This window comes from Magnolia sinica, chromosome 13 (assembly GCF_029962835.1).
Source record: "Magnolia sinica isolate HGM2019 chromosome 13, MsV1, whole genome shotgun sequence".
NCBI lineage: Eukaryota > Viridiplantae > Streptophyta > Magnoliopsida > Magnoliales > Magnoliaceae > Magnolia > Magnolia sinica.
This window is the reverse complement of record NC_080585.1, coordinates 33,479,740-33,489,307: the sequence shown is the minus strand read 5'-3', so window position 1 is coordinate 33,489,307 and position 9,568 is coordinate 33,479,740.

The following is a 9,568-nucleotide window of genomic DNA, read 5'->3' as shown; positions in this document are numbered from 1 at the left end:
ATCTCAAGTGAACCACATTACAGGAAACAGTGTTGATTGAATGTCAACCATTGAAAACTTTTCAGAGGGCATAAAAGTTTTGGATCAAGCTAATATTTGTTTTTTCCCCTCATCTAGGTGGGTATGATCTAATCAATAAATTAGATATCAAATAAACAGTACAGTGGGCCTTAGGAGGATTTTAACGGTGGATATTCAATCACTATTGTTTTCTTGTGGTGTGGTCCACCTGATATTTATATCCATCTAATTTTTAGTATCAGGCCTTAAAATAATCTATAAAAATGTATGAACGGCATATTTATTTGTGGGTCTCACAGACCACCAACCATCAGCCACCGGGCTAGTAGCACTCGAGTAGCCAATCCGTTTCCGGTCGGTACTCACTTAATCAGCTATGTACATGGAGGCGACTTTGCTGCGACCAATATCCAGCGATGAGGATAGGACCTGACCGTGGGACCCACCTCCATGTATGTCTTTTTTATCTATGCTGTCTATCCGTTTTGTCAGTTCTTTTTTGGCATGGCCGGGAATGAAGTAGATACAAATCTAAGGTGGACCACACAGCAGGAAACAGTGATGATTGACCGTTATAGCCCCAAAAATGAAGTAGATCCAAATCACAGGTAGACACCACCACACGAAACCGTAGTGATTGACCATTAAAAACCTTCTTACGGGACAGTTTTGAACCATGCTGGAATTTATGTAGTCCCTCCATACAGTCTCTGTGATCTTGTCAACAGGTTGGATGGCAAATAGACATCCAGACCCAATAATCTCTGAAGGTGGAAACGGATTCGCTACTTCCCCTGCCACCAGCCCCGTGGCTGATGGTCGGTGCTCTGTGGGCTCCACGATGATGTATGTGTTTCATCCGTTCCGTTCATCCATTTTTACAGATCATTTTAGGGCTTAGTCCCAAAAATGAGAGGGATATAAATCTCAGGTGAAACACACCATAGGAAAACAATATTGATTGGATATCCACCATTAAAATCCTCCTAAGGCCTATTGTACTGTTTATTTGACATCTAATCTTTTGATTAGGTCATACAGGCCTAGATGATGGGAAAAAACAAAAATCAGCTTGATTCAAAACTTTTATAGCCCAAAAGGTTTTTAATGGTTGATGCTCATTCAACACTTTTTCCTGTAATGTGATCCACTTGAGATTGTGATATACCTCATTTTTTGTCTTATACCATAAAATGATCTGTAAAAATAGATGGACGGCATGGATGAAATACACACATCATGGTGGAGCCCACAGAGCACTGACCATCAGCCATTGGCCGGTAGCAGGGGGAGTAGCCAATCCGTTTCCTCTGATGGTAGGTATTCGGTCACTACCTTTTTATGTGGTGGTCAACTTGATATCTGGATCTTCTTCATTTTTGGAACATTAAAATGAGCTGTCAAAAAGGATGGCACATGCATCATAGAGGGTACACAGTCAGGATCCACCCACATATACCAAACCAGCGTTGTATGCCTGGCTGTGAACCAAGATCCAGCACCATGGGCCCAGTTGGATGTATGCATTATATATCTACACAGTCCATTTTCAGCTCCTTTTATGGTATAGGCCCAAAAACAAAATAAAATAAAATAAATAAATAAATAAATAAACAAATACAGATATCATGTGGACCACACTATAATAAATAATATTCATTGAACATAATGTTTATTTGGCATCCAACCAATTTGACAAGGTCACACAGACGTCGACGTAGGGAAAACGCAAAGAGCAAATATCATATTGATGCAAAACTTTTGTGCCACCAATTTTTTAATGGTCAATCACCATTGTTTCTTGTGGTGTGGTCCACCGGAGATTTGGATCTACTCTTCTTCTTTTTTTTTAATCATGCCCTAAATTGAGCTGTCAAAATGGATGGACGACATTGATGTAAGGAACATACATCATGGTAGGCCCCACAGTCAACGATCCACTCTTGTGGATCTTGAGAGACACCGAAGCAGGTGCAGCTTCACCTAGTCTGTGGATAATTAACTCTGGGGCCCATAAGGGCAACCTTCGACCAGACTGACTGTCCACAATGGCTCACATATGGCCAATTACCAAGGAGGGCAACTTTCAGTAGGCCTAGCCACATACCGAGGTATCACAAGACAGATTCTCGGGGGACAGCTTCTGGTTGTTTCTCCTATTCATGATGACTAATATAGGGTAGAAGCGTCTTAAGGGCAACCTCCGACCGCCCCTCCCCTAGCAAGTATTAACCATGTTGTGCTAAGACCATACTTGGTGTAGCCGCAACGACATCCTATCTGAGATGAACTGCCAAACCCGCAACAACTGTTCAGCTAGGGCAATGTTATCGAGCTCATCATAGAGTATGGTGTCTAATCGAATGACTGAAGGATTGATTGGCTGATCTATAAAAAACATTAGCATGTGTGGGTTAACCGATGTTATGAGTTTCCCAAAGGGTTAGGTTCCCTGAGTTCACCATTTTCTCTGGAGAAGGGGAGACTTCCATCATTGAGAACATCGACCACTTCACTATGCAATGTGGTGAAGCGTCCAATAATAATTACCTCAAACTTATGTTGTTTGAGAACTCTCTAACAGGGATGGCTTTCATTTGGTACATAAACCTCTCAATCAACTCAATCCAAACCTGGAACGAGATGGATGGGAGGTTTTACATGCAGTTCCACCAAACAGATCTTGTATTTATGATTGACTTGTCCAGGTTGGGACAACTGCTTGAAGAGATAGCCAAGTAGTTTATTGCCCAATTTAAGAGTGCAAAAAACCGCTTCTCGGTGATCCTCCTTGAGGCTGAGTTCTCTAAGCTCACCTTAGAATGCATGGGCTTCGAGCTTTGCAAAAATTCGAAGGCATACACCTTGAAAATTTGTTTAAGCTATCAACTAGGGCCACTTGGTATAAACGAATCCTTCAGGAGGAGAAACAATAGATTAGTGCATCTCACAATACATTTTACCATGACTTGAATTATGAGTTGATCATGCCAAATATCATTTCGCGCAGCCGGCTAACAACCATGATGCTTCATGTGAGGTGGTCGTGGTCGAGATAGTGGGTACATAGCCACGTGAGCGCTCAGTCCTAAAAAAGGTTGAGTACAAGCCTCGGTTGGTGTCAATCCAAGGAAGAATACATATGAGCTTCTAAGGTAGTTCACTTTCAATATCTCTAAGGCTGATGAAATATTCAACATACTTATGGAGGGAATGTTTATTAGGCTTGCAGAATACTAAAAGATTCCATCGGTCCAGAAAGCCAAGAGAGAAATTTATTATAAGTAGCATGGAACGAAAATCCATTCCACTACAAACTGTATTATTTTCAGGAATGTCATATAGGAAAACATTGATAAGGCCTATCAAATTCCCCAAGAAGGACAACTTTCGGGTATGGACAACTTTTGTAGTACCCCGAATTCGACACCCAACTCTCATACAACGAGTCTCGAGTTTGGTGCACCACAAGGAAAATCTTTGAGTTATTTTTAAAAAAAATTATAATACACCTAAGTGTAAGGATCCATGATCACAATATCAAGCAAACGGTCTTCACCATATATCCATGAGCTCAACCCGGCAAAAGGTAATCAGAATATTTGGACCAGCCCTGGGAATTGTTCCATTGCTTCCTATCCTCCACATTTCCTCTTTTTGACCATCTAAAAAATGGGCCATTTGTTAAGCTGGTTTCTTCCTCTCCAAGGTTACATTTATCTTCCAAAGACCTTTTTCTGAAAAACATTCTTCCATATGCTTCCTGATGAGAAATTCCAATATCTTCAATTGAGGTATGCTAAAGCCTCCTTTTTTTCATTGTAATTTAAGCCTTTGTTTTGAGCTTGTCTTGGTGGGCATATTAAAAATCTATGACCCAGACATTGGCAGGAACAATGGGCCCACCACCGCACTGATTTCATGGCTTCAAAACTTCTGTGTGGTTGGTAAATTAGTTCGGCCGAGCCTGCTAGGTTGGGCATATTCAAAATAATGATTTGGCCTGGCTCGTGTTTGGCCCATTGCCAGTGCTATCAAGAATGGTGGTCAGAATCTTTCGGTCTAGGAGAATTTTAGGGAATTGTCCATTCGCTTTGGGACACAACGAGCATATGGGTCAGATTAACTGCATAAAGCCATACGCAGAGATAGGCCTGAAGTTGGCCTAAATGAACATGCATTGCCCACATTCATGCTTCATTGTGATAAGGGCAATCAACGAGCTAGGCCTGGGGTTGTCTTAGGGCTGTTTGGGAGCGTGGATTTGGAACCCCCGGGATTCAGAACCTTGGAAACCTCCTGGATTTGCAATCTTCCCGGTGTGTTTGGCACCCTGGAGTGTGAATCAATTTTAATCCAAAAATACCTATGCATGGTATATTTACAGGGTTTGAATTTAATTACTAAATCAACTTTAATATCTCTAATTAGTGAGATATATCAATCATTTTTGACACTATGGTTGTGATAAGCCGGCTGAAATATATGCTTCGCCTGAAAATGATGAAATTCCAAGTCTTGGATGGACCGCAAGCACAAGATCATGTCTGAGTGACTAACAAATGATTTTTAATCGTTGATTAATTTGGACAATGTTTGGACGGTGCTGGACAATGTTTGGACGGTGCTGATCATCATTGGTGGGCCATGTGCCCAATAGAATGATAGTGTACAGTGACACACATGTTACACCTGCAACTATTGAAATGATTTTAGGTGTAATCCAAGCTCTCACTGTGGATTGCAAACCCCCTCAAAGATGGGATTAGAAACCCCTTGGATTTGAAACCCCCAATTACTTTATGCTCCCAAACAACAAGGGGTTTTGAAACCCCCTTCAATCCCCTCCAATCCAAGGTGCCAAACGACCCCTTAGGCTCATATTGGTCCTATTCAAAATTTTACATTTGATAGGTCTATTGTCACGCCCCAAAATTCGGGTACAGAGTGTGCACCCTCAGACCTGAGTTTTGGTTCGTAACTTATACACAAGTATACCAACTTAATTCTTTAATTAGTTTAATCGCATGTGATATTTACATTCAATATAAAGTCTACCATAATCTCAATCACACATACATAATACATAACACCAATCAACTAAGCATTTGTAAATCTTGATAATCCTTAAAAATAAAATAAACCTTAAAATTATTCATTTATTATACCATTATACTATAATGATATCTATTCCATGCTAATATTGGTCTAAAGAAATAAAGTTAAATAATTCCTTAAAGTCTCAAAATGAATACCAGTATGCATTATTCGTTAATTAAGCTGTGCTAACAAAATAAAACATATAATTAAAAATTTTCTAATGCAGTCACTTCATCCTCAGATAAGTATGGCCATGATTCAGGTGGGTCGTGTTCAGGTACAGTAGATCCTTCTGGTTCTTGCGCCACGTCATCTGCTAATGGCTCCTCTGTATGGTTTTTCCATCAATAAAAAAATATAAGCTGGCCAGGCTTAATGATATAACCCAGCATGGTTCATAATCATATCAATTAAAATAATACAAAAATACATATACAACGATGTAAAATGGGGTATGAATGCATCAGATGAGGTGATCGTCCATCTACTTGGGTTGAAAGTCGTCAACCCGCATCCACCGTTGGGTAGGCTTCCACCTTTCGGTAGGCTTGGGCATAGCCCGCATCTGGTAACGCTCTACCAGGATCGACATTTCTTCCAGGGAGGGCCCCTAGGATCGACCATGCATTATGCAATGCAATGAATAAGGGATGATAAGCAAATGCGTATTTTCATATTTGGCATAGTTGTCTCAATTAAAATATTCACATATAAATTTATCGTACAATTATCATATCAAAATATTCAAACCAGTAAATAAATCAAACAATCACAATGATTTATTTCAATTTTAATGAATTATGAGACAAGTTGGGTCACTCACCTGAGTTTGGTAGTGTTGACTCTGCAATGTAATTAGGTTGATTTGAATGTCGGGGTCCTATCAATTATATCAACGGTATTATTATTCATTTATTTGTATTACATGGTGGGGCCCACCTTTGATTAACATCCTAGTGGCCAGATCCAAAATAATTAAATAATTCAAATTTATATTCTATTTTTTTTTCTCCCTCACAAGATTTTAAAATTGAATGATAATTACTTGATCAGGGTGGTCCATCGAATGGTCAGATCATTCAGATTCTTGAGGTCTTGTCATGTTTTACCTCTATGCATTTGAAGAGTGGTGTGGATCTAACCACACATTCACCAATGGCCCATCTTGACCTTCTACGCCAAGTGATAGCAACACTTGCGCAAAATATCCAAGATTCCTTTATCAAACACTTCTAGGTCTAACTAATGTGGCCCATCTGATGGTTAGATTGATCTGAATATTAGGGCCTTTGTATATTTTGGCCTTAGGGATCATATGATCCGTACAGACCAAATCTAATTTGATCAGATGCGCACCAACTACAATTACATAATTTTAGGTTCACCTCACCTTTAAAGGGCCTCCACCCATAATCCAATACAATGAACGTGTGACCAATCCACACCGTTCATTGCATTCACCGAATCAATTTATATTAGATATATAAAAATACTAGAATGAGGACGATATACATACCCGATGTAAGCACTCCAAAGTTTTCTTTCTCCCTTTCTCTGTTGTCGCAGGTAGCCTCTTTGTTAATATTTTAGTTTGACTAGAACTCTTTTTATCTCGAGAGATGCGAGGAGTGTTTAGAGGTATATTTAAACTAAACGAGTTAAAGATTTAGATAGGATAAGAGATAAGGTAGATTTAAAATAAATAAATAATAATAAAGATAAGATTAAATATATATATATATATTTATTAATATTATTAAATTATTCACGGCCCTTACATTCTACCCCCCTAAAAGAAAATTTCGTCCTCGAAATTTACCTGAAATTACTGCTCAAAGAGATGAGGATATTTTTCACGAATTTCTCTTTCCTGCTCCCAAGATGCTTCGTCTTCTTCATGATGACTCCATAAAACCTTGACTAAATGCACCGTCTTAGTGCGTAACACGTGCTCCTTGCGATCCAGTATTCGAACTGGTTTCTCCACGTAAGATGTATTTTCTTGTAAATCGAGATCTTGCCATTCAATCACATGAGAATCATCCCTCTTGTACTTTCGTAGCATCGATACATGGAAAACATTATGGACATTGGCCAACTGAGGAGGTAATGCAAGTCGATATGCCACTGCTCCAATCCGCTCTAATATTTCAAATGGTCCGATAAAACGTGGTGCGAGTTTTTCCTTAGTACCAAATCGCATCAATCCCTTCACGGGAGAAACCTTCAAAAACACGTGGTCTCCTACTGTGAACTTTAGATCTCGTCTTCGATTGTCGGCGTAACTCTTTTGGCGACTCTGAGCAGCTTGTAGTCGCTTTCGAATAATTTCAACTGTTTCAGCAGCTTCTTGAACAACATCTGGCCCAATTAAACATTTCTCACCTACCTTGGCTCAACAGTTTGGTGCTCGGCAAGGACGTCCATACAAGACTTCGTACGGAACCATACCAATGCTTGCTTGGTAACTATTGTAGTAGGCGAATTCAGCATAATGTATGTTGTCGTCCCAGCTCCCCTTGAAATCCAGAGCGCATGCACGTAACAGATCTTCTAATATTTGATTCACACGTTCCGTTTGCCCATTAGATTGTGGATGATATGCTGTGCTGTAATCCGTAGTCGTACCCATAGCTTCCTGTAGACTTGTCCAGAATCGCGAAGTAAAACGTGGGTCTCGATCCGATACAATAGAACTAGGGACACCATGAAGTCTCACTATTTCCTTGATGTATAGCTTGGCGAGTTCCTCCATTGAATAATTGATACGGATAGGAATAAAGTGCGCTGACTTGGTCAGTCGATCGACAATTACCTAAATTGAATCGTGCTTCTTTTGTGTCTTAGGAAGACCGACTATAAAGTCCATAGAAATACAATCCCACTTCCACTCAGGTACTTTCAGAGGCTGCAATAATCCTGATGGGTTCTGATGATCCGCCTTTACCTGCTGACACATAAAACATCTCGACACATAATCGGCGATTTCTCTCTTCATATTCGGCCACCAAAATGATCGTTTCACACTATGATACATCTTTGTGCTTCCCGGATGAATTGTAAACTTAGTTCGGTGTGCATCATTTAGAATATCGTCTTTTAGATCTGGAATATTAGGCACACAAAGTCGACCTTGATACCGAATTCCCTTATCGTCCCCCATACTCCAATCTGAAGTCTTATCATTTTGATATTTGGCTATCATTTTTAAAAACCACTCATCATTCGTTTGAGCTTCAATTATTCGCTCCACAAGAGTCCGTTTTACCGTAATGTTACATATGCAAACCTTCTTTTCTTGAAAATTCAATCGAATATCAAACTCTCTAATGAAATTCAACATTTCCCATTCGTGTACCATTAAGCTGGCTACACTCTTTTGTTTATATTCTTTTCTACTCAAAACATCAGCAACCAGATTAGCCTTACCCGGATGATAGGACAACGAGAAATCATAATCCTTAAGAAATTCCATCCATCTTCTCTGCCTCATGTTCAAGTCCTTCTGAGAGAATAGATACCTCAAACTCTTGTGATCTGTATAAAGCTCGAACTGTTCGCCGTATAAGTAATGCCGCCAAATCTTCAATGCAAATACAATAGCACCCAACTCTAGGTCATGAGTTGGATAATTATGCTCATGGAGTTTAAGTTGCCTTGATGCATATGCGATCACCTTGCCCCCTTGCATTAATACACAACCTAGACCTTTAGTTGATGCATCAGTGTAAACTTCAAATACCAACCCATCCTTCGGGAGGGTTAGAATGGGAGTCGAGGTTAAGAGTTGCTTCAGTTCAGCAAAAGCTTCTTCACACTTTTCAGTCCACTTAAAGGGCACCCCTTTCGAGTTAAACTCGTTAACGGTCCGACAATCTTCGAAAAATCCTTAATAAACCTTCTATAATACCCAGCGAGCCCAAAAAAGCTTCTAACTTCTGACACACTTGTGGGTTGTTCCCACTTCACTACAGCTTCAATCTTCATAGGGTCAACCGCAATACCTTTTTCTGAAACAATATGCCCAAGAAATTTAACACTCTCTTTCCAGAACTCACACTTAGAAAACTTAGCATATAACTGGTTATCTTTTAGAGTCTGCAACGCCGTCCTTAGATGTAGCTCATGCTCTTCACTGGTCTTCGAGTAAATCAGAATGTCATCAATGAACACGATGATAAAGTTATCCAGATAAAGCTGGAATACCCTATTCATCAGGTCCATAAATACTGCAGGTGCATTGGTCAACCCGAATGGCATGACCAAGAATTCATAATGACCATAACGTGTTCTGAAAGCAGTTTTACAGATATCCTCTTCTTTAACACGTAATTGGTGGTAACCTGATCTCAAATCGATTTTAGAAAAATATCGAGCTCCTTTCAACTGATCAAACAAATCATCTATACGGGGTAATGGATACTTGTTTTTAATCGTCATCTGATTT